General features: G+C 41.9%; 1 protein-coding gene across 4 annotated transcripts in view; it reads left to right on the top strand.

Annotated features, from left to right (window-relative positions):
- TFDP2 (transcription factor Dp-2) overlaps positions 1-23,598 on the top strand; it is a 1,395,463-nt gene that overhangs the window by 265,072 nt on the left and 1,106,793 nt on the right. The window lies entirely within an intron of this gene.

Raw genomic sequence — 23,598 nt, 5'->3', positions numbered from 1 at the left:
ATTCTCTTAGGACTCTTAGCTGTAGCACATTTTTTTCCCTGGGCACTGTTGCACGGTTTTCAGAGCATTAGTTGCTTTAATATGTTCTTTCAGTAGGGCTGTGCCCAGTATGTTGTTTCAGACTGATATGTGAGAAGCAGAGATAATGTATATGCATGAAGAGCTGCTGAGGACGAGGGGGCCCAAGGACAGTAGCAGAATTGTCCCGCTGAGCGTCTGTGCTTGTCCCATTTTGCATTATAACCATTTGTTCAGTTTTGCTCTGCTGGTTAAATCTCTCTGCCCAGCACAGATGGTCTTTGCAAAGGAAAAAAAAACAGTATACAATTCAGGGCAGAGCATGAAAGAACATCTGCTGTTTTCCTCTTGCTAGAACAGTGATTGTGGAGGCTGCAGGACTACTCGGTATTGAAATATTTAATGAGGCAACACAGCTAAATGCACTGTATATTTCACAAACTTGTTTAGTACAAGCTGATGATTTAAAACCAGGCAGGTGTTTCCCTTTTTTTATAACATTCTTTTTTTAATTTAAATGTGGAATTGCAGATACCAGTGTTATTGAATAAACTAGGTTCAAAATGCATTTTAACACAACTTTTGCCAAAGAGAAGATACATACACACACACACGCATGTGTGCCTGTGAGTGAGTGAGATGTATATCAACATTCACACACACACAAAATGTATGGGTGTACCTGTTTGTTTCTGAATGGCAGGTGGCCTATTGTTTATAAGTGCACGGACTATACTTGTCCTCAGGGTGAGCTAGGTGTAAATTAAGGGGTTGTACACAAAGTCCAAGGTTTAGTGCTTTGGAGGATTACCTCTTCTCTAAGGTATGTTGATCTTAGTGCGTGTGTGTCTGTAAATAACATGCACTCGATTTGTGCATGTGTAAATTGCTCCCTGTGATGTCAACAGTGCACTTTTGTCGAGTACATGTTATTTGAATCAAAGTGATCTAGTAGCATGTATATCGAGACAGTAGTACATTAGCAGAGTGCTGACATTGGAGAGATCACAGAATACAAGGGTAAGGTAGTTTTACTTTTCCTTGGTGTTGTGCAAGTTTGGAGTTAGCATTTTTAAGTGGCAGGAGTGTGGATGGATGTTTTACACAGACTCTTCCTTTCAATGATTTGTGTGAGTGTGTGAGTATGAGTGTGAGTGTATGTAGCAGTGTGTCTGGATGTCATAGTCCCCAAGTCCCCATGCTGGGGATGCAAAATGTAACAGTGAACTTTGTAATTCACTGTTCTGTGTTTGAATTGTAGCTTATTTTTCAGAATGTCAGGACTTAACACTGGCAGATCATGCACTTTCCTGATAGCGGTCAAAGGCCGATACTCTCTTTGGGAGAGCAAATACTAGACAAAATTCTGTATCTTCCAGTTTCATTGATAGTTTGATTGATTTGTATACTTGCTTTCTATTTCTAGCACTGTCTTCTCCTGCATAATTGCATATTATCCTCACTTCTTCTGCTCCCAAAGCCAGGCCTAAACAACCTATCCCCGGTACAACTGCCAGGCTGGTCTTCCCTTCCTGAGAGAAATTTGCATTTGAGAGCTATGTATTTCTGATTGGTTTCGAGGTTTGAGCAGTTAGGTGCAGGGTCAGGGTGAGACTATCACTGACACCTTAAGAGTTGACCGGAGGGATGGACTTTTTCCCTTGCATGTTAATGCCCTAGAGTTAGCCATGCATGACATTTGCTGCATGCAGACACGCTGCTGTGATTTCTGTCCAAAGCCCCTTTCCCTTGTGCACTGTCAGTTGTCTTCATATGGATTTCACTGCCCACTCTACCCCGCCCCTGATGAAATGCCATCCAGTGAATAACTGAGCTACTGCTTTCTATGCAGAAAAGTGAACTTGTACTGAAATATAAGAGTGTAGGTATTGCAGTTAGATACTGTGACTGATTCAAAAGGCCTTCTTATGTGTGGGTAACCCAAGTACAACAGAATACACTGTGGTAGTGCCGTGATATATATTTATATTTATATATATATATATATATATATATACACACACACATATATATATATATATATATATATATATATATACACACACACATATATATATATATATATATATATATATATATATATATATATATATATATATAAAATATAATGTATTTATTTATTTTGCATTTCAATTAACTTGGGCCAGAAACCTGTGTGCGGTACATCAGATGCCCAAATTCAGATGGGCTGTGACGTCTGCACCCTCTGGGAAGAAGGGATGACTGTCCCACTAATGTGCTCTTACTTCATGTGCTGTGCATGAGTTGAGATGGGGTTTATAATACTGGTGATAGGTACTACAAGAACGAATACTGATGTTGTTTTGCAGCTTTAAGAAATGATTGCAGGTAAAGGTGACTCGGCTCATTCAGTCTGCCCTTTTTTCCACTTCATCTGTTTTACTGCATTGCATTATGTTATATTTATCAGAAGATGGCATTCAGCTTGTCCAGATGGTGTGACTCTGTCTTTCATATATTCCCTCCCCCTTGCAGTTTCTACATCTGTCTTATGCACTTTAGAATGCTTTCATGGATTTCAATGTTTCCAACACCCATGCCAGTAGTCCTTTGCGCGTAGTTCATGTCAGCATCTGAAAGTAAGTTCATTTGCAGATCCAGGAAGCATGTGGTCCTTAGACTCCTACTTGTGCATCATTTACCCTTGTACATTCCTGTTCAGGGGTGATCATTTTACATCTCCTCAGTATGACCTTTTGCCCCAGTATTATGCCCTCACTGTGTCTTTTGGTATCTGGTGAGAAGAGCATCATCTCCTGTATTCTCTGGTGGTACTCTTTCTTCTGCTTCCCATTTGCCTTTCTTATAGGTTTTAATGACAGTCCTTCAAGCAGCCTGAAGGTCCCCCTGTTCATGTATGGCCTACATAACTGCACACAGTAGAGCCTGGTACAAGAGTGTCATCATACCTTTACTTCTAGAGTCTGTCCCCTTGAAGATGCACTCCAGCTAGTGGCACAACTTGGATGTAATAACATGTTAAGATAATTTTCCTCTTCTGTTACTATCTGTTCCTTTACCTCAACCGATAATTCACACACAGGTTGTTGTCGCACAGTTTTGGTACTTATGATTTTCCTGACTTGAACCATGGCTGTTACCTTTCTATTTACATGTTCAAGTTTTCCATGTCATTCATTAGGTTCCCCCTCCATCCCACCAGGGATGTACCGGTCTGTGTTATCTGTGAAGATGTTAATTATGTTCTCCGTTCTGAGTTCCTAAGGTATGTCTGAAACAACAAACGCACTGAAGACCACTGGACCCATGCTCCTAGTTTCATAATAAGCCCCCCCCCCCCGGTGACCACATCTGCCATCTCCTCAGCCCTGCAGTTTCATTGGTAGCTATTGAACTGAGTCAAAGGAGTTGGAGAAGTTCAGGCAGATTGTATCGGCCAATACTGTGTTGTATCTGAGCTGCAAAACTGGATCAGGTTTGTCTGATATGTCCTTCTGCCCAAGAATCCATGTTGAACATGGAGATTATTGCCCTTTAGCAAAGCAGACAGGCTTTCTTTCAGATTTTTTCCATGACTGTCCCCTACAGTGCTTTATAGGATAACAGGCTTGTAGTTTCCAGCATTTTTTCTACCCAGCCTTGTACCAGGGTAGCACTCTTTCCCCCCCAGTCATTAGACACTTCTGTGCTTGTTAGTGATCTTTTGGAGAGCTTGTGTTATTGGATCTGCTGTCACATTGGTCAGTTACCCAAAGACCCTGAGATGCAACTGCTCTGGTCCTTGTGTCTCATCTTGGAATGGGGTACCCAGTTTCCTATCCGTCTCCTTCCTGTCTGTGCTGGCACTGGACCATTGTTCTTTACTTCCGTTCTAGTATGGTGCCCTTCCCTTCTTTCTTTTGTGAAGCTTGAGGTGAAGTTTTCCTCTGTCTTTGTGATCCACCTCCTGTCTTTGCTAAACTTGGCCAGGTCTGCTCCTTCCTTTCTCCTCTCTTCTATGTGGCTTAACTTTTTGAAATCCTCCAGACAGTTCCCTTTTATGCTGCATCTTTGCTGCTCTCTTATTCTTTATCTCCATTCTGATTAGGTCCTTGTACCATGCCTCACATTCGCCATGCTTTTTGCATGCCTCTGTTTTGCCCTAGTCATTAACCTTAAATTCCTGTAAAGGTTGCATGACTTTGTTTTTTCCTTTTATACCTGTTCAATGAAGACTTGTCCATAACCCTGAGCATTTCACCCCTGATCCATTCCAGTAACATGTTTAACCCCCTTAATTGTTTGTAAGACCCCCTAACTTGTTTTTCACCCTCTTTATCAACTCTGCGTAATTCATCCTTCTAAAATCCCACACCACTGCTTTTGGTTTGTTATGCCGTCCCACAGTCTAATTCACACAGAAATGTGTCTGTGTGACAGAAATGTGACTCTCATGACATCGATAGTCATACATGTGAGCAAAAAAGTGACATTTCTAACAGCAGTTGAAACTCAAAAAAAAATTTCACCGGAAGAGTTTTTACAGGGTCCCCACCTTTGCTACTTCTGTGTACTAACTCAGGGAAAGGGGAAAACCTGGTTTATCATTGTGTTGAGCATTAATTCTACAACATAGGAGCTGCACATTAAGGCTGGATTGCACATTAAAATGTCTAGCACTGATGTGCTGCAGTTAAGCCTGGCACCCTGGTGTGTGATTACTAGTGGGTTATGGTACCTTTACCTTGATATTACTGACTCTGTTCCACCTTGATTAGGACCACAGCCATAGTTTTATCTTTTCTTGTTCAATATTACACCGTCAGGTTTGAACTCACCATAATCCAAGATTTCAATCCCTTCTCTATTGTCTTATTTGGAGTTTGGAATTTAACATTTTGCACCAGGCAGATTTAAATCCTTTGCGAGTATAATCCTTCACATTCTTTAAGTCACTGTTGCAGTAGTCCTGACTACTAATGAGTTCTGATGCAGAAGGCCTGCTCATGGCCTAGCTTTTACAACTCATTTACATTTTCTATCAAGGCATGAATAGGCACCCTCCTCTGTAGAATATCAAGACGTTGCTGATATGAAATGGGCATCTGCATGCACCATATTAGATCTTTATCACACTTTGTAGGATATATATCGCAGCATTGATTCCATACCCAGATATGGCTTGGCCTTGTCCGGAGCTCAGGACTAACCTTTTTCAGCAACTCTTGTGTGATGACCTCAGACATTTGACAGAGCCTTAGAAGGGTGATGGTTTTGTGGAAGACAAATCCCCTGCAGAGACTTTCTCAAGCATCGTCTATTTTGTTTGACAAAAGGACAATGTTGAAAACCGTAAGAGCAGTCAGAGATTCACCTCCAAAAGCTTTAGAACCAGGCAGTGTTCCCTATAGCAGTATTTTTATGGGTAGAGGTTCAGAGCTGTCACTGAATCTGAGAATGCATCCTCTTGTTTATGTTTGGCCTTGATGCCTTCCCTAAGAATTTTTTTATTTTTATTTTTTATTTTACATTTGTTAATTATGTTCTCTGTTCTCTGATAAGAAGAAACTTATCATGGTATAAGTACAAAGAAACATGAATGACATCATGAATTATCCCACGTACCAAATTGGCTTGAAGATTGCTTTCACAGCCTCAGGAACGTACATCTGTTTTTTCTGACACCCCTGATGAATCCTATTTGGAGGCTGCCATATCCCACCAAGTGAAACAAAGGGTTTGGCTTGCAGGTAAAATTTTCAGTCCTGGTCGCCCATTGCCAAAGCATGTTTCACAGTTTCTGAAGGAGAGGCTGGGCTACTCACTGTCCTCAGCATTTTTGGCTGTGAAGTCTGGTATTCACATCCAGAGACTTAAAAGGCAAATGTCCTCTGCTAAAAGTGAAGAGGCAGTCATCAGTTCCAAGCTGCTTAGTCATTTGGGTCTCAGACAACAGGCAGGTTGTTCTGTGGATTGTCTTGATTCAAGGTTTCTTGCAAGCTCTGCAAAGTTAGCAAAGCATAGAATAGAGTCATTTTTGTCTGAAGTCCCTCCTGGAAAAAGAAAGTGGAGGCAGCTTTTGCAAAGAATGAGAGGAAAGGCTTGGATTATGCCTCTTGGATGCACTCTTCTCCCCTTTATGGTATGATGTTCTCATAGATGGAAAGTAGCTCCTCTGCTTCTGACACAGAGGAAATGTCTTGTGAAGAGCTTCTTGGTAGAAAAAAAATGTAGTTTAAATCGGAAGCAAAGTTAAGCTTCAGAAGCACAAGAGATAATTTGACTTACTGGGTCTGGATGTCCCCAAAACTGTGGCAATTCCTCCTGTTTTGGGAGCTCTGGAGGATGCCTTCCTTGCAGCCTCCAAGAAAGCAAGCAGTCACCCCCCTTTCCTATGAAACCAGGCAGGTTTTATAGGCTCTGTGAGTGACTTAAATACCTTAAAAAATCCTGGGGCATCTCCAGCTGTTTCTGTGTATTGTGACATCTTTAGCTGTTTTTTCTTAGGGAGGGCATATACTTTTTGCTTCTCTGTTTTTTTTTTATTTTGTTTTAGTCCTGTAGTTCCCTCTGCAAATGGCTGTAATCATCAAAGGAGCATGTGTGTGCAGTGAGCATATGTTAGGGAATGTCACCAGCTTCTGTGGTTCTTGTAACTGGATGGGTAGACACAAATTTAAAAGAGGGGTGTCATGTATGACCCTGCTAGATTTTGGAAGTAAGCTCTATTAAGTGTTTACTGCATCTCTTGTCTCCCTTTCAGATCAGGACAGAGTATGCACCGAGGTATACACCCCAACCCTCCCTCCAGGAATAGGGTGAGTAGGTTATTGCCTTTTTTCACCACCCCAGCTCCTCCAGCACCCTGGCTATTATCTTAACCAGGTACAGCCAGGTTGTAGTCAGGGCTTGAACCTTCTGTGCCACAAAACTGGATTACCTACATCTCCTTTATGGGTTTGTCCATTTCTGAAGAGCAGCCATTTGTCCATTGTCTTGAGGACATCAGGTTTGTAGTATGGCAACCAGCCTTTCACAAGCCCTACATTATTGCAGATATTTTTGGTTTTGATTTAGTCTTTTAGATTATTTCAAGGTAGTGTCTTTGGAACCCACGGTGATGGTGCTGCGGTAGCGTTGTCGCCTCACAGTAAGACGCTGTCCAGTTCTAGTCTCCGCTAGAGCGTCTTCTGCGTGGAGACATGTGTGAATGGGTGTACCTTCATTGAATGTTGTGCGTCAGGGCTGGTAATTCGGCACGTAAAAATAAACTACCAATCCTTAGCGGACGGGAGTTCTGCTGTGGCGACCCCTAACCGGGAAAAGTCAAAAGACACAACAAAAGTGTCTTTGGAACCAGGCAAGGTAAGAGATTTGGATAGCAGGATGGGGCTAATGCTAATTTTCATGTCCCTTGGCTTGATAAGGAGGATAGAGAAAAATAAAATATTTTGTAGTTATTTAACTGTTGAATAAAAACAGTTGCTGCAAATAGCCACTTTATATATATATATATATATATATATATATATATATATATATATATATATATATATACAGGAGTAGGTTTTTTTTTATGAAATGTGAAGGGTTTCTAATGACATTGGCAATTTATAGAGCATGTGGGGAAGAGTTAAATTTCCTAGGATAGAGAGTCTAAGAGTGCAAAAATCGGACATAGGTAGAGTGGTATGTAAAGGATTAGCAGGAGGAGACCAAATGTAGATAAATTGTAATATGTTGTACTGTTCCTGTCTGCGAATGGAAATTGTACTGGAGTTATTGTAGGAGGTGGTTAATGGCTGGTTGGCTGTTTGATCTAGGGCTGCTATTGGTTGGCTGTTTTTGTGCTTGATTGGACAGACTGCTAAAAGGGTGGGACAAAGCTTGTAAATAAGACAAACTAGTTTAGAAAGTGAGTGTACTCTAGGTAGGCAGGAGGGTTGGCCTGTTTAAGTCTCTGTGACATGGAGTGAAGCCTTGATCCTCCTGAAAGGAATGACCTAACTATGGGTTTAGTTTTGTTGCTGAAACTACTGATTTGTCCTGCCGATTTTATACACAGAGTCCTTAGTAGTAGTAGATGCTACTAGGTTTATGTACATCATAGCAGTGTGTCTGTCCTGCTAGTTGGAGAGGGGGTGGGTTGTTTGTTTTTCTTTGGTGTTAGGAAATGATTTCTGATCATTTTAGAATAAAAATTATTTGTATTTGCAGAGAACTGCAGTTGATATGTCTTGTCTGTTGCCTGCTTTGAGTGTTTAACTCTTGTGATGGTGGTAAGAGAGAGTAATTTGGACTGAAGCTGTTGTGTGATGACAGGCAAGATCCTCTGCTTTAGTAGTTGTAGTCTTGATTGCAGAGCCAGTAATGTAGATTTAAGATAACTCTGGTATTGCAATAAACTGTCTGGGGAGAGTATGGTTGAGAGGCCATTACCCTGTTTTCAATGTAAGAGGCAAAGTGATGTGAGAATAAGCCACCATAGTGCTAACTCCAGGAGGAGACAGCCTGGAGAACTTTCTATACTTCGCAGCTTGAGATCACATTGAACTATTATATAGAGGCATGCATGTAGGTATTTTCGTGATGATTTTACACTTGGACTGTTAAAGATTTCAAAAACAGGAGATGGCCCTTTCATTGTTTGAGTCATTGAGGGTGACTTCACCCTTGACCCCTTCCTTGGGGTACTTCAGAGTGGCTCTTGGATGTGCAGAGATTACCCATCCTTTCGGATCTGGTGTTTCCGAATATGTGACCATTTGAGCAAATGAATATAGGGACCTTATGTGTAGGAGGTTATCCATCACCACTGTAACTTTTAGAGCCCCAGTAAACACTTCCTAACTTTGGCTCAAGTGTGTCCTGGGTTATTTGTGCTTTCTTTTCTAAAATACATATTACTTTGCAACTGTGGATTATTCAGAACTGGACAGTGTCCCATATGTAGACTTGGACCTACTAGGATTGTGGACTTGTTCTGTTGACAGCTCTCCCTAATCCTGTAGTGTACCATTTAGTGCTTCTTCACAGCCATGACCATGTGCTTGCCACGTGGTCATCCTGTGCATGACCTTCAGTACCCCCCCCCCCCATCCTGGCCATTACGTGATATTTCTGTATAAAACAAGCAAGGTGGTTTATTGCGTTATGTTGAGTCAGAGCACAAACATTGTTCTTTTTGTTTTGGCTTAAATTGCTTTGAACTCATCCTGGGTTGTGCATCATGTAGGCAGTCTGTCTTTTTGCCTCCCCCTCTCCTGCTTGTCACTTGTCGGAAATATTAAACTAGAATGGCTCTTGAGTTGTGTGGCACCCACCCACTGGTTGCACTTGTTTCCTCAAGTGGACCTTATTTTAGCATGACCCACATTCTCTATTGCTCCCAATCTGTTTTTGATAAATTATTTTATTTGCATGTCTCTTATGTTCAACTTAACAGAAAAAAAAAATACTGGTGCTAAGGAACAGACCTGTGAGACGCAAAACATTCGTTGCCCTCAAAGCCTCATTTACATGGAGTATAAACTCAAAATGAAGGCTGCACAAAATCTTTAAATATGTAAACATGTTAAGCAAGGCTATTGATGGCTTGTATTCCCTTCAGTGATGTTATTATTGGGGAAAAATAACTTAATTGAATCAAAAGTTTGTGGATGGTGTTTCCAGTATTTTTTGTTTCCCTGATAAGAAACTACTTTCTTACCTTTTGTAAGAAAATGAAAATATATTGATGAATTGGAGCCAAAATCTTCTTTTTGTACATTTATTGTGGGCATTTTATATGGCTAATATTCAGGCTACTGATTGAAAGTAATTGCAGTCTTTTTTTCCATTTATGTTTGTAGAGTGTAAGAGTATATGAACTGCACGTTAGTGTTTTTCGTTTTCTTCTGCTTTCACACCCAAATGTTTGTTTCACTTTACTGATCAGGTAGAGTTACTGATCCCATGCCTGTTTTACAGGGGATACCTGAGTAGTGCCTGCATGGGAGGGTGCAACTTGGCAGGGATGTTCATAGGTGTGTACTAGGCTAATGGCTCTGGAGCCTTTACAAGCCAAGCCCATAGGATTACCCTGGCATCGTGCCACCTGACCTTAGTTCTCAGTGCCTCTATCGAGTAGAGCCACTGGAATGACCCCTGGGGTGAACTTTCTATTTCCCATCCACTCTTCAAGATTTCTCTTGAATAGGGCCAGTGAGGTGCTCCGGTTGACATGTATGAGAAGTCTGTTCCAGAGCATGGGCAGTCTCTGGGTTATGAACCTGTCCCTCCAGCATGTTCTGTTGATTGTGGCAATGAGATTGAGGTCTCTGGAGTGTGTGGTGCGGAGAGACTGGGATTTCTTTAGATGTAGCATGTCTAACAGAGCTGGGTCAGACATGGCTTTGTTGCTGGTAATCCCCTGCTATTACACACACCAGGGATATTCAGCATCTGCCTGAGCTGCTGGTAGGTCTGAGAAGTTAAGCCTTGATGCAAACTGCATCCCAAAGAAGGATATTTATGCCTGTAGCAGCCACCTTCCTCCCCTTATTCATGCTGTACTGCAGTAGTAATGTTGAAAACCAGTGTCTGGTAGTGAGATAGAAGGATCAAACTTTGGCATCTGATACAATGTGCAGTTTAGCTATTAGAAGTGCAGATTTTAGCTCCCCCAAGGCATTTTCTCTGTATTTTTCCCCAAATAATCTATTGGAAGTATTTTGAATTGCAAGAAAACACAAAATTGTAGAAGTAAACAAACATAAAAAAGAACAGTAGAGTAAAAATTTTTTTTCCATGAAGTAGTAGTAAATGGTACTTTGCAAGTTAACATACACAATAAATTTATATATGACTTCTGATTGAGGTACTTGACACACAAAAAGGTCAGCTAAGTATTGTTCTGGGTTGCTTTTTCAGGATTTAGGAACTCATTTCGACTAGCAGGGGGAACAAATAGTGTTTTGGAGTTGGAGGCATGCTTCGCTTGTAACTTGCACAGCAGGCAGGGCATACTTGCTGTGCGTACATAATATCAGTTGTAACATTCTGAAGTGGTATCAAACTGGTGTTTCAGCACGCTGGGAAACAGAGTGAAAACGAGGAGCTTTGTGGTAGACAGCATACCTCCCAACTGTCCTGAATTACTTGGTTTTTGCCGAGTCTTGGGGTCCAAAAATGGGGTGCCATGATTCCCAAGTGGCACCCCTTCATTTCCGATTTTTTCTTTGTGTTTTTATTTTATTTTTTCTACTTTTCATGCTTTGTCAGCTGATGTCATCGTATGCTCAATGACGTCGGCTCTGTCAGGGCTACCAGCCTGTCGGAATTGAGCTTGTGCACGTATTTCCGGCTCAAATCAAATGCTTTGCGAGCGGGAACGGCTTGCTTGTGGATGTACTATCGCTCGCTCCTCCCTGGCTGATCATGGATTATTTATTTAGAAGCTCCTGCCTGGCTGATTTTTAGAAGGCTCGGCTGCTCGTTTGTGGATTTTATGTAGAAGGCTGGGCTGCAATGCAAGGGAATGTGGATTTCTCATCACTCGTCGCCTGGCTGCAAATTGAGAAGTAAGTAAGGATACTGAATGTGTGTGTGTACGTTGAAATGTGTTGTGATGTTAGGAGAGAAAATGAGGCACATAGCTTAATTTACCTTTAGTTTAACGGTCTGCATGTGCAAACTCCGCACAGCACTTTTTACAGCTTAAGCCGATTTTAATGGTCTGAACTCCACAGCACTTCATACAGCTTAAAGTGTGCAGCTTAACTTTAACAGTCTGGACTCTGCACAGCACTTACTCAGCATTGAAACGTGTTTGTGGTTTTAGGAGAGAAACTGAGGCAGACGGCTTAATTTACATTTAATGGTTAACGGTCCACACGCACAGCACTTCTTGGTGACACCGCTGAATTTTAAGCTTAACGGTCTGCACAGACAGCACTTTAAGCTAACGGTTAAACTTTCTTGTCATTGTTACATGAGACTGCATTATTTTATTTGAATGTCAGATGTTATTGAGGGCTTTGTTTTTACTGCTATTGCATTTCACGCTGCATTATTTGAATGCCAGGCTCGACTTTATTTGTTGTATACTGCTGTAGTTCTCACATTGAATAGGGCTGTATATAGATAGACTGCATTATGTCAGTGTATAGACTGCATTACCTGAGTGCGTGCATGTGTGTGTAAGTAAAATGTCCCAGGTAGTTTGAGTTACTCAGACTCAAACCCTGTACCTTAGGTACAAGTAGCAAGAGCCTAAATTCTCTATCCATACCACCACTCACAATTCAAGGCGTTTCTCAACCGTCCAAAGTTTCACAGAATGTCTGAATGCTTGTCTTATTCTTTTGGTCTGTTCCTCTTAAAATTTGTGGTTTTCTGGCAAATCAATGAGAACTGAATTCACTGAATAATGATAGCCATTTAAGTTTCAGTCTTCCTGAATAATGATGGCCATTTACATTTCAGTCTTCCTGTCTTTCACAAAACACATGGTAACACAAAACTTATTGTAGCAACTTTTAAGATTATACAAGCAATGTTTAAAATGGTTGTTCCTGGTTTTGGGCCTTTGCCCCCCCCCCCCCAATAAATTTTGGGTTTTTCCAGATTTTTTTTTTGTGCTGCATAGCTCTTCATGAGGAGAAATGTTTAGTGCTGCTTATGCCAAGTCTGTGTTGTTAGTAGCACAACAGGTAGTATACTTGCTTTTGATGTAGAAGGCTGTGGGTTCTAATGTCACAGTATGTAGATGGTTTGCTAATACTGTACTATATTTTACTTTTAAAGGTGGTGGATGCTGCAGTCCTGAGAATGTCCTCTTTGGCAGAGATATCTAGTAACTATGAACCTGTTAATAGTTTGCTACCCATTCCCAATTGCAATATTACTAGTTCATCATTTTTTAATGTAACATAGGCAATTTATTCTTCAAGGGCAGCAGGTACTTTATTTGCAGATGAAACAATGAAATGTAAAGTTGTTTGGTAGCTGCACAACCTCTTCATTAGTTACAGATGTCTTTAATGTGGAATTATTTAGATGACTTATGCATTTTCTTTGAATGTGAGTTTCAGGGGCAGAAAAGTTTTAATGCTGTAAGTCTATTTTCATTGTGAAACTGTCTTGCCTTGTTTAGCAGATGTTTATTGGTCTTTGTGCTATAAAATGTAAAGTAAAAGTTTTAAATGAAATCCAAATAACCACGTAGAAGTACAGCAGTATGTACACATTAGTGTTCATGGTAAATGGGGCAAAATAGAAGGTAATGGGACATTGGAATGGCTGCTGGGGGGCTCTGGTGCCATATTTTGGTTGTCTGTTCTTCAGTTGGCATTTGAAAGTTGGTATCCCACAATTCCATTGGAGTGGGTGGAGTTACGTAATTATGTATGCAAATTTGATGTTAGCATACAGATTTGTACATATTTTTCATGGGCCTTGTCCAGATTTTTGATGTTTCCAGGTTGAGAGATATGGTACATAGCACTGTGTGAGATTGATTAGAGAGCACAAGTTTTGTTGTTTTGCCTCAAGGTACAATTTTTTTCATCTGACCTTTGTATATTTTCCTTTGCATTTTGCCCCCAATCAATGTTTGTAACTTGGTAAATTAAGGCATTTTAATAACTTTAACAGTTTTGGTATCACATGCAGTGGATATAAAAAAGTGTAACACCTGTTAAAATGCCAGGTTTTTGTGATATAAAAAAATTAGACCACAATAAATCATTTAAAATTTTTCCCACCTTTAATGTGACCTATAACCAGTACAATTCAATTGAAAAACAAACAAATCTGTTAGGGGAAAAATATGATTGTGTCTTTTGGCTTTTCCCAGTTAGGGGTTGCCACAGCGGAACTCCGGTCCGCTAATGATTGGCAGTAGATTTTTACATGCTGGCTTGCCAGGCCTAACGCACAACCTTCAACGAAGGAACGCCCATTCATGCATGACAACACACAGAAGATGCTCTGAGAATCGAACGGGCAACGTCTAATTGTGAGGCGACAATGCTACCGCAGCACCACCACCGCAGCTATATTGTTAGGGGAAAAGTATAAAAAATAAAAAAATGTACAATAAGCTGGTTTAATAAGTGTGCACACCCTTAATCTAATACTTTGTTGAAGCACCTTTTGATTTAATTACAGCATTCAGTCTTCTTGGGTATGCGTCTGTCAGCATGGCACATCTTGACTTGGCAATATTTGCCCACTCTTCCTTGTAAAAGCGCTCCAAATCTGTCAGATTGCAAGGGCATCTCTTGTGCACAACCGTCTTCAGGTCACCCCACAGATTTTCTATTGGATTTAGGTCTGGGTACTGGCTGGGCCATTCCAAAACCTTCTTCTGGTGAAGCCATTCTTTTGTTGATATGGATGTATGCTTGGGTTCATTGTCATGTAGAAAGATGAAATTCCTCTTTATCTTCAGCTTTCTAGAAGACACCTGAAAGGTTTGGGCCAAAAGTAACTGGTACTTGGAACTGTTCATAATTCTCTCCACCTTGAATAAAGTCCTCCACCTTGACTAAAGTCCCAGTTTCAGCTGAGGAAAAACAAACCCAAAGCATGATACTGCCCACCAGCATGCTTCACCGTGGGGATGGTGTTTTTTTGGTGATGCAAAGTGTTGTTTTTGCGCCGAGTGTACCTTTTGGAATTGTGACCAGAAAGTTCATCCTTGGTCTCATCAGACCATAACACATTTGCCCACATGCTTTTGGGAGACTTGATGTATTGTTTTTGAAATTTTAGCCAGGCCTGAATGTTTTTCTGTATAAGAAAAGGCTTTTGTCTTGCAATCCTACCCCATAGTCCAGACGTGGTGAATACGGCAGATTGTTGTCTCATGTAGTACACAACCAGTACTTGCCAGAAATTCCTGGAGCTCCTTCAGTGTTGCTGTAGGTCTCTTGGCAGCGTCCCTGACCAGTTTTCGTCTTATCTTTTCATCAGTTTTGGAGGGACGTCCAGTTCTTTGCAACATCACTGTTGTCTCATATTTTCTCCACTTTTTCTTACTGTCTTCACTGTGTTCCATGGTATATCCAATGTTGTGGACATTTTTTGTACCTTTCTCCTGACTGATACCTTTCAACAATGAGATCCCTTAAGTTCTCTGTGAACCATGGCTTTTACTGTAGCAGGCAAATGAGTAAATGTCAGGAAAATTCTACTAGGACAGATTAACTTTATTTGGGGTTAATCAGAGTCTCTCTAATTGATGGTAGATGTGTACCCAGGAAGACTGAATGCTGTAATTAAATCAAAAGGTGCTTCAACAAAGTATTAGTTTAAGGATGCGCACACTTATGCAACCAGCTTATTGTATGTTTTTTATTTTTTATATTTTTCCCCTAGCAGATTTTTTTGCTTTTCAATTGAATTGTATAGGTTATAGGTCACATTAAAGTTGGGAAAAGTTTTGAAATTATTTATTGTGGTCTCATTTTTTTATATCACAAAAACCTGACATTTTAGTAGGGGGTGTGTACACTTTTTGCATCCACTGTATACATTTTTAAGACACTGAAGATATCAGGTCAGGTGCCGGAGTGATTTGCTTTCTTTGGGGTAACCTGTATGGTCCTTGGAGCCCACTGTAACCAGCTGGTTGTAATAGGGAGAAGATTTCACTGAGGCTGTAGAAATGTGTTGTGGTAATTGCAGGCAGTAATTATTTATAAATGTTGAGGAGAGGTAGCTGTAGGAATTGCTGGCACTTAATAATTACGAGGGGGTAGTTGTGGGAGTTGCTGGCACTAATTAATAATGAGGAGGGGGTGGTTGTAGGAATTGCTGGCAGCAATTATTTATAAGTATTGAGGAGGGGTAGTTTTGTTAATTGTTGGCAGTAATTATAAATAATGAGGGGGTAGTTGTAGGAATTGTTGGCAGCAATTATTTATCAATAATGAGGAGGGAGTAGCTGTGGGAATTGCTGGCAGCAATTATTTATAAATATTGAGGAGGGGGTAGTTTTGTTAATTGCTGGCAGCAATTATAAATAATGAGGAGGGGGTAGTTGTGGGAATTGCTGGCAGTAATTATAAATGATGAGGAGGAGGTAGTTGTGGGAATTGCTGGCAGCAGTTATTTATAAATATTGAGGTGGGGGTAGTTTTGTTAATTGCTGGCAGTAATTATAAATAATGGGGTAGTTGTGGAAATTGCTGGCAATAATTATTTATTAATAATGAGGAGGGGATAGTTGTGGGAATTGCTGGCAATAATTTATCAATAATGAGGAAGGGGTAGTTGTAGGAATTGCTGGCAGTAATTATTTATAAATATTGAGGAGGGGTAGTTTTGTTAATTGCTGGTAGTAATTATAAATAATGAGGGGGTAATTGTGGGAATTGCTGGCAATTTATCAATAATGAGGAGGGGGTAGTTGTGGGAATTGCTGGCAGTAATTATTTAGAAATAATGAGGAGGGGGTAGTTTTATTAATTGCTGGCAGTAGTTATAAGTAATGAGGAGGGGGTAGTTGTGGGAATTGCTGGCAGTAATTATTTATAAATATTGAGGTGGGGGTAGTGTGCCGGAACCTATCAGATAACTTCTTGCTCACTTAATTGTGTGGAAATGGGTAGCAAAGCTAAACAGGATGGATGATGACTGGGCTGAAAAGGCTGGTAAAAAATGAGCTGCTTGATGATTAATTCTGTTTAGTGATCACAAAGTAGGAAAAGTGTGAGGTTATCACACTACTCAGAGTTGTACATAAGGAAGTTAATACTAGGCATTTCACAGAAGAAAATAAAATGTTAAGGGATTCAGTGTACTCTTCTTGTAGCCTTAAAGGGAGAAGTGGCAATATCTTTTTAACAAATTGTGTGAGAGTTAAGTGACTTGAGGACTGGCTGAAGGCTAAAATAAATGAAATCATATGAAACCAGTGGAGCCCATGATCTAACACCACTTGGATTCAAAACAAGAACATTGTGCCAGGCAAACTTATTTTCATTTTTTTTCTAACTAGGCACATTGTCACAAAGGCACCAGTGACACAGTCCACGTGCTTACACTTTAGTCAAGAAGTAAATATACAATCAACATTGGCTGATACTACTTTTTCTTTTCACTAGCAAAGTGTTGCACAGCATGCAAATGAAAACCCTACTGTCATAAAATGAAAACTGAATGTCAGCGGGTGTTCCTTTTACATTGTTTCTTGACTGTATAGGTTTTGTTACTTTCAGTATTTTTCTTTATTGGGGGACTGGTTTTGTGTGTGCATGTCTGCCTAGACCTTACCAAAGCCTTAGACAAAGTACCCCTTAGTAGATCAGTGACTAAATTAGAAAAAGTTGGAGTGTGTTCTATTGTATGATTAAACATTAGCTGGACAGTGAAACACAGAACGTCATGTTAAGTGGTATCCATTAAAATGAAAATACAGCACTTGCTGGTAGTGCCTTATACGTCAGTAAGGATTTCAGTCCTTTCAGTGTCTTTATAAAGAGCATTGCAGTAGGACTAAGAGTAATTATTACGGCTGATTCAGTTGATACAGTTAAACTTATTATTAAAAGATGTATACATGTATATAATTTTGTTTGAGTCTTATTTACTTTAATTTGTTTTTATTTTGTTTGTATTTTGTGTTTTGTCATGTGGGCCGTTTTGGCTGTCTGGTTTGTTTTTCCTGCTGTACTTGTCTTCTTCCTTGTATAGTTATAGTTACAGTGACTTCATGTACCAGTAAAAAGTTCAGTATTTCTTTGTTGTCATCTCTGGAAATTTGGCATTGTGACTTGTTTTGCTGGTATGATTTGGCCTTTTATCTTCTGTAAACAAGAGTGGATGGGATGAACCGTGCATGTTTGTACACTGAAGGCTGTTCTACGTGGTGTCAGTTTGGTACAAGAGGATGAGAAAATGGCAGCTGAATGGCACGTAATGTACTGGCTGTCATGCACATTGGCATTTTTTTTTATTCCTTTGACTTTCCAGATCTTTTGGTGTTTTACCTCTATAGTTACTGACTTTATTTTCATACTAAACCAGTCAAAGACGACAATAACAAACAAGAGTTGGCAGTTTGGTCAACTACAGTGTGATTGAGCTGGGCCAGATAGCTTGACTCGTAAACAAATAAAAATGAGTGAATCCCTATTATTGAGAAGAATGGGGAGATTTTGCCTTTTCCCCTCAAGTTATACTGACCTCATTGTCTGCGATAGTTATTTTAGGGTGCAAGGTATACTGCCTTATGTATTGGAGGTGTGTTTGTGGTGGCTTTCACCTCCACAAAAAAAAAAAAAAAAATTTTTTTGATGGATTTTAACAGATAAAGCAAATGTGTTTTTCAGTCTCTCCCAAATTCCATTCAGTGAGGCAAGCTACTCTTACTTACAACTTAATGAGGGTTTTGAGGCATGAGTAGAACAGTTTTGGTAGAACATGAGGTGGCCATAATAATGGTAAAATGAGATGTTCTTCGTGTTTCACTGTGTGGGGTTATCCCTGCTGTGGTAGCCCTCGGTCAGGCCGAATACCAGAGTGAATGTTTTTGTGCGCTGGCTGCCATTGCCTGTAGTCTGACATCAGGTCGTCAGCGCTGTAAAGCAAGGCAGCCGATGTCATTACATCAGTCTTTCTTGCCGTGCAGCCAGTAGCAGAAGCAGTTTACACGACTGCCGGTCGGTCGCTACCAGAAGTTGAATTTCAGCAGAAAACATCTAAAGCTAAGTACCCCGTTTGGGGACCCATTTTTCTTGCTCTAACCGATGTCTGAAAAAGTTAACAATTGTCTCGCCTGTGGAAAGCAGATCCCACATTGAGACTTTCATTCTTACTGCATCACTTGTTTAGGCCCAGACCATGACATCCTCATTGCCGGTTCTGTGCCCTCTTTAATGTGAGAACCACTTGTCATAGAACTCCTTTTGTAGACAATTATTTTCGTGCTCCGTCTTCGAAATCCGATATGGCATCCATCAGCCAACAATCTCGACATTCTGAAAAAACATGGAGATAAAGATAGAAACAGGCCACACAAGGCTAAGCCTTCCAATGACACTACCACTAAGCAAGTCGTTGGCTCTCTGAAATTCAGTGAGGTGCTTTTGCAGCCCCTGATGCCCGACTCGCTTACTATGCAGGCCTCTACCAAGACCCTTTCGGAGTCCAGTATGCTGCAGAAATCCTTTTCATCTTCCAAGCCTTTGGCGATCTCTGCCTCGGTTGGGTCCGGAGCAGTGGCGCAGGCACTGGCTTGCGAGGAGGCCTTTCCCACTACCGATTCTAGACAAAAAAATGTCTTTACATCTGACTACCGCTTCTCAGAGACCAACGGATTCTCTCAGGCCTAAAGGCCAGGCCACACCTAGGAAATTTGCTTCTAGTCACCATCTTGCTATTGTTCCCCCACCCCAAGGTCAAATGCTTAAAATGGCGGGGGATCTCATCTCCCTTATCCGAGGTACTCAGGCCCCCACTCCAAAAAGGGAAAGGCATCCTTCTCCAGAAATTGACAGACCAAGAGTCTGAGGAATGCGATTATTCTGCTTTTGAAGAACAACAACATCCCTTAACTGTTTGAGGATTCAGATAATGCAGAGGAATCCATCTGTTCTGCTTCCCCTCCAGAGGACCTCTTCTTTGGGGAAACCTTTCACTCGCTCAAGGAATATTTTCAGTGGGAATCTCAAGACTTCCCACAGTCAAAGAAATGACTTAGAGAGTTTCTGGACCTGCCCCAGCACAGACCCATGGCCATCCTACCTATTTTGGAAGTGTGGATGATGTTTTACATGAATCCAGCTTAGCCCCTGATGCCCTGCCTCCTGCTCCAACTAAACCTGACAGGTACTTGAGATTACCGGATTCTCACAAATACCTGTACAGGAATCCTGCTGCAGACCCTGAGGTCATTACACAGGGACCCAGAAGGAGCTAAGACTAGTTCTGCCAAGAATCCTCTTCCTTCTGACAAAGACTTCAGAGCTCTGGGTAGCTGGGGTAAGAAACTATACACCTCTGCAACCTTAGCTATCAGAGCACTCAATTGTCAGTTCCATATGTTAAAATATCAACAACACACTTTGGAAGAATTAAAACAGAAGATTGCTACCTCTCCTGAGGGTGCCAACTCAAAAGAGCTGCCAGAATTACTACACTCTGCTTGCCAAGTGGCCAAGCACTCATTACAATGTGGATATGGTGCCCTAGAAGTCTCTAGCAGGGCAGCAGTGACAGGATCGGTTATTAGGAGACATGCATGGATGAAGGAACAACCTCTCCCTGATCATGTCAAGTCTAAACTTATTGATGCACTCCTGGATAAGGAATGCCAGTTTGGGGAAAAAGCAGAAGAGGTGCTTAAAAAGATGGAAGACGAAGCAAAATCTATGCAAGCAGTGAAAGATTTCTTTCAAGTTCAACCTCCCAGATTCAGCGGGAACTTTCCCTCTAAGCACTGGGCATTCCCTGCACCCAGTAGAGAGGGTCAAGGTAAGCCCGCAGAGATAGGCCATCCAAGCCCCTATCCCAGGGCCAGCAAAGAAACAAACAATGGACCACTTCCATCTCTAAGGCAGGGAGTTCTAAGCCAAGCTTCTATGGCAAGCACTCACAATGACTCTCCCTCCCCCCTCTGCCCTCCTTTCACTCATCAAAAACTAGGAGGAAGGATCACCCTCTTCAAGGACAATTGGGTCTCTATAACCAAGAACCAATGGGTCTTCAAAATCATTTCTCAGGGATACAGATTCTCCTTCAGCGAACTCCCTATTCCAAGAGGGTACCCAGACCTCCCCCCAAACTAGTGGGCAGAGGCATTGAAACAGGTCCAAACACTAATATCTTGGGGGGAGTAGAACCTGTCCCTCCAGATCAAACAGGAAAAGGTTTTTACTCCAGACTATTCTTGTTCACAGAAAAGAGGGCACTTGGCGCCCCATCCTGCATCTATCCAAACTGAGCACCTTCTTGGTGGTCCCCAGATTCAAAATGCTGACCTTGCAGAAGCTCCTGCCTATGCACACACAAAATGCCTGGCTTGTGACACTAGAGCTAAATAAATGATGCCTACCACCACATCCCCATCAGGGAATCATGCAGAAACTTCCTGCACTCATGCAGGCTTTCAACACTTTCAGTTCTCTGCACTGCCCTTTGGCTTATCTACTGCTCCCAGAGTATTCACCAAATGCTTGGCCCCAGCTATAGCACTCTGCAGACAGAGAAATATACAGATTTACCCTTACCTGGACGACTGCCTCATTCAGGCAGACTACAAAGATAAATTGCTCCAGGACTTTCTCTTTGTCAAATCACTCCTAACTTCTCTAGGGTTCACCATCAACGAGAAAAAAATCAAAGCAAAACCCCCCACCAGAAAAATAGTTTTCCTGGGAGCTGTGCTAGACACACCAACTCAAATGGCCTTCCTGTACCCAGAAAAGCAGAGCTTCCTGCCTCTCTACTTCACCCAGCTGGCTTCCAGAAATCACCTCACTGTGAGGAAGTTCTTGCAAGCCCTGGGATACATGGCATCTTGCATCCTTCTCATCTCTCTCACCAGGCTTTACATGAGAAAACTTCAGTGGTACTTAGAGCCTTTGGTGTCAGCACTCAGTCACTAGAGACCACTCTCCTTCTGATCCCCTGTATAAGGGCCGAATTTCTCTGGTGGGCAGAGGCCTGTGCCAAGGGTCTTCCCTTCATCCTTCTCCCTTCCGGCCAGACCATCACCACCAACACTTCAGACATTGCTTGGGGCGCTCACCTAGCAGGCAGGTGTACCCAATGCCTTTGGAATGTCCAGCAGCTTTATTTGCACATCAACCAGAAAGAAATGATGGCAGTGCAGAAGGCTCTGACTTCCTTCCAACCTCATCTCAGGCCAGGGGTCCTCCTTATAAAACCACAGTAATGCTGTACATCAACAAGCAAGAGGGCACCCAATCTTGGCCCCTGTGCAGGTTAGCCATATGTCTCTGACTTACAGCCACCTCCATGGGGCAACACCTAATTGCCCAGTAGTTACCAGGGATCAACAACACACTGGCAGGCCACTTAAGCAGAAACTTACTTGACCCCCACGAATGGCCGCTCCACAGAGAAATCTTTCTGCAAATCACCCAGTTGTGGGGGTCCCCAGAAGCGGACCTCTTTGCTTTTCACCTCAACCACCAGCTGCACAAGTTCTGTACCAAGGAGTATCAGTTCCTAACAAGGAAGGTGGATGCGTTGACCTTCCCCTGGAGCTCCCCCTTTGAGTATGCATACCCTGCTCTGCCCCTTATTCCCAAGGTTCTAATCAAAATGAGAGGAGAGACCAAAGGCCACCCTCATTGTTCCCAGATCTACAGACTCTCAAACTTTCGGCATGGCTTGTACACTAAAAACTAACAAGGAGTCTGTTAAGCAAACGGGTCCTGGACATCATCACAGAGGCCAGAAGACCCAGCACAAGAAAATCATATGCAGGAAAATGGAAAAGATTCTGCTCCTAGAAACCGTCAAAAGGGAGCAGTACCTTCCAACCTTCCATCCTGGATTACCTATCAGAGTTGCTCAATAGTGGCCTCTCTTTCTCTGAAATCCATGCCTCAGCCATCTCCGCACATTATGATTCAGACCCACCCCTCTTCTGTCATCCTTTGATTAAGCAATTCCTCAAAGGGGCTTCTAATATCAGGCCTTCCACGAGGCCTCCAAATCCACCCTGGTACCTGAATTATGTGTTGGAGAAACTAACTTTACCTCCTTTCGAACCTGCCGCTTCAACAGAATTGAAATACCTTTCTTGGAAGACTGCCTTCCTACTAGCTATCTCCTCAGCCAGAAGGGTCTCGGAACTTCAAGCTTCAAGCTGTCATGGCTGTCAAGCCCTTCATAATTTTCCACGCAGACAGAGTCTCCATGAGGAGTAACCCCTCCTTTATGCCCAAGGTGGTATCTGTTGTGACCCTTAACCAGGCCATACACCTTTTCACCTTCTTTCCCAACCCTCAAAACAAGGGAGAAAGAGTTCTACACTTACTAGATGTGCACAGACAACTCCGATACTATCTGGACCGTACTAAGCCATTCAGAAAAACAGACCAGCTTCTTGTAAGCTTTTCTCCAGGGGCAGAGGGGAAGACCATCTACAAACAAACCATTTCCAAATGGATTTCTCACTGCATCCATTTTGGCTACAGACTTCATGGGAAACCCATTCCTAAGTCTATCCCTGCCCACTCCACTAGGGCAACCTCTACTTCCACTGCCTTCCTCAGTGGAGTACCTACCTGGACCTCTGTCCGTACCTTTGCAAAGCATTATCACCTACCTCTCTTTTCTAGGTCTAGAGCAGGGTTTGCCTTTGTAATTCTGCAGGGCCTCCTGACCCATACCTAGGACTCACCTATCCTTCCACCCTTTTCCTCAGCTTTAGAAATCCTGTGATGACTGCAGCAGTGAAACATGAAGAACATAGTACAGTTGTGTACACTTACCATAAATGTAGATGTTAAGAGTGTATTCACTGTTGCACTCTTGGCTTCCCTCCCTCCATCCCCTATTTAACATCTTCCCCTGGGGGGGACACAAGCTTCCCTAGGTGGCTTTTAGCCACCAGGACCAGTTCTCTTTTCCTTT

The sequence above is a fragment of the Protopterus annectens genome, chromosome 5.part0 (genome assembly GCF_019279795.1).
Source record: "Protopterus annectens isolate FY-2018-M chromosome 5.part0, PAN1.0, whole genome shotgun sequence".
NCBI classification, from domain to species: domain Eukaryota; kingdom Metazoa; phylum Chordata; order Ceratodontiformes; family Protopteridae; genus Protopterus; species Protopterus annectens.
This window is presented reverse-complemented; position numbering and strand designations above follow the sequence as displayed.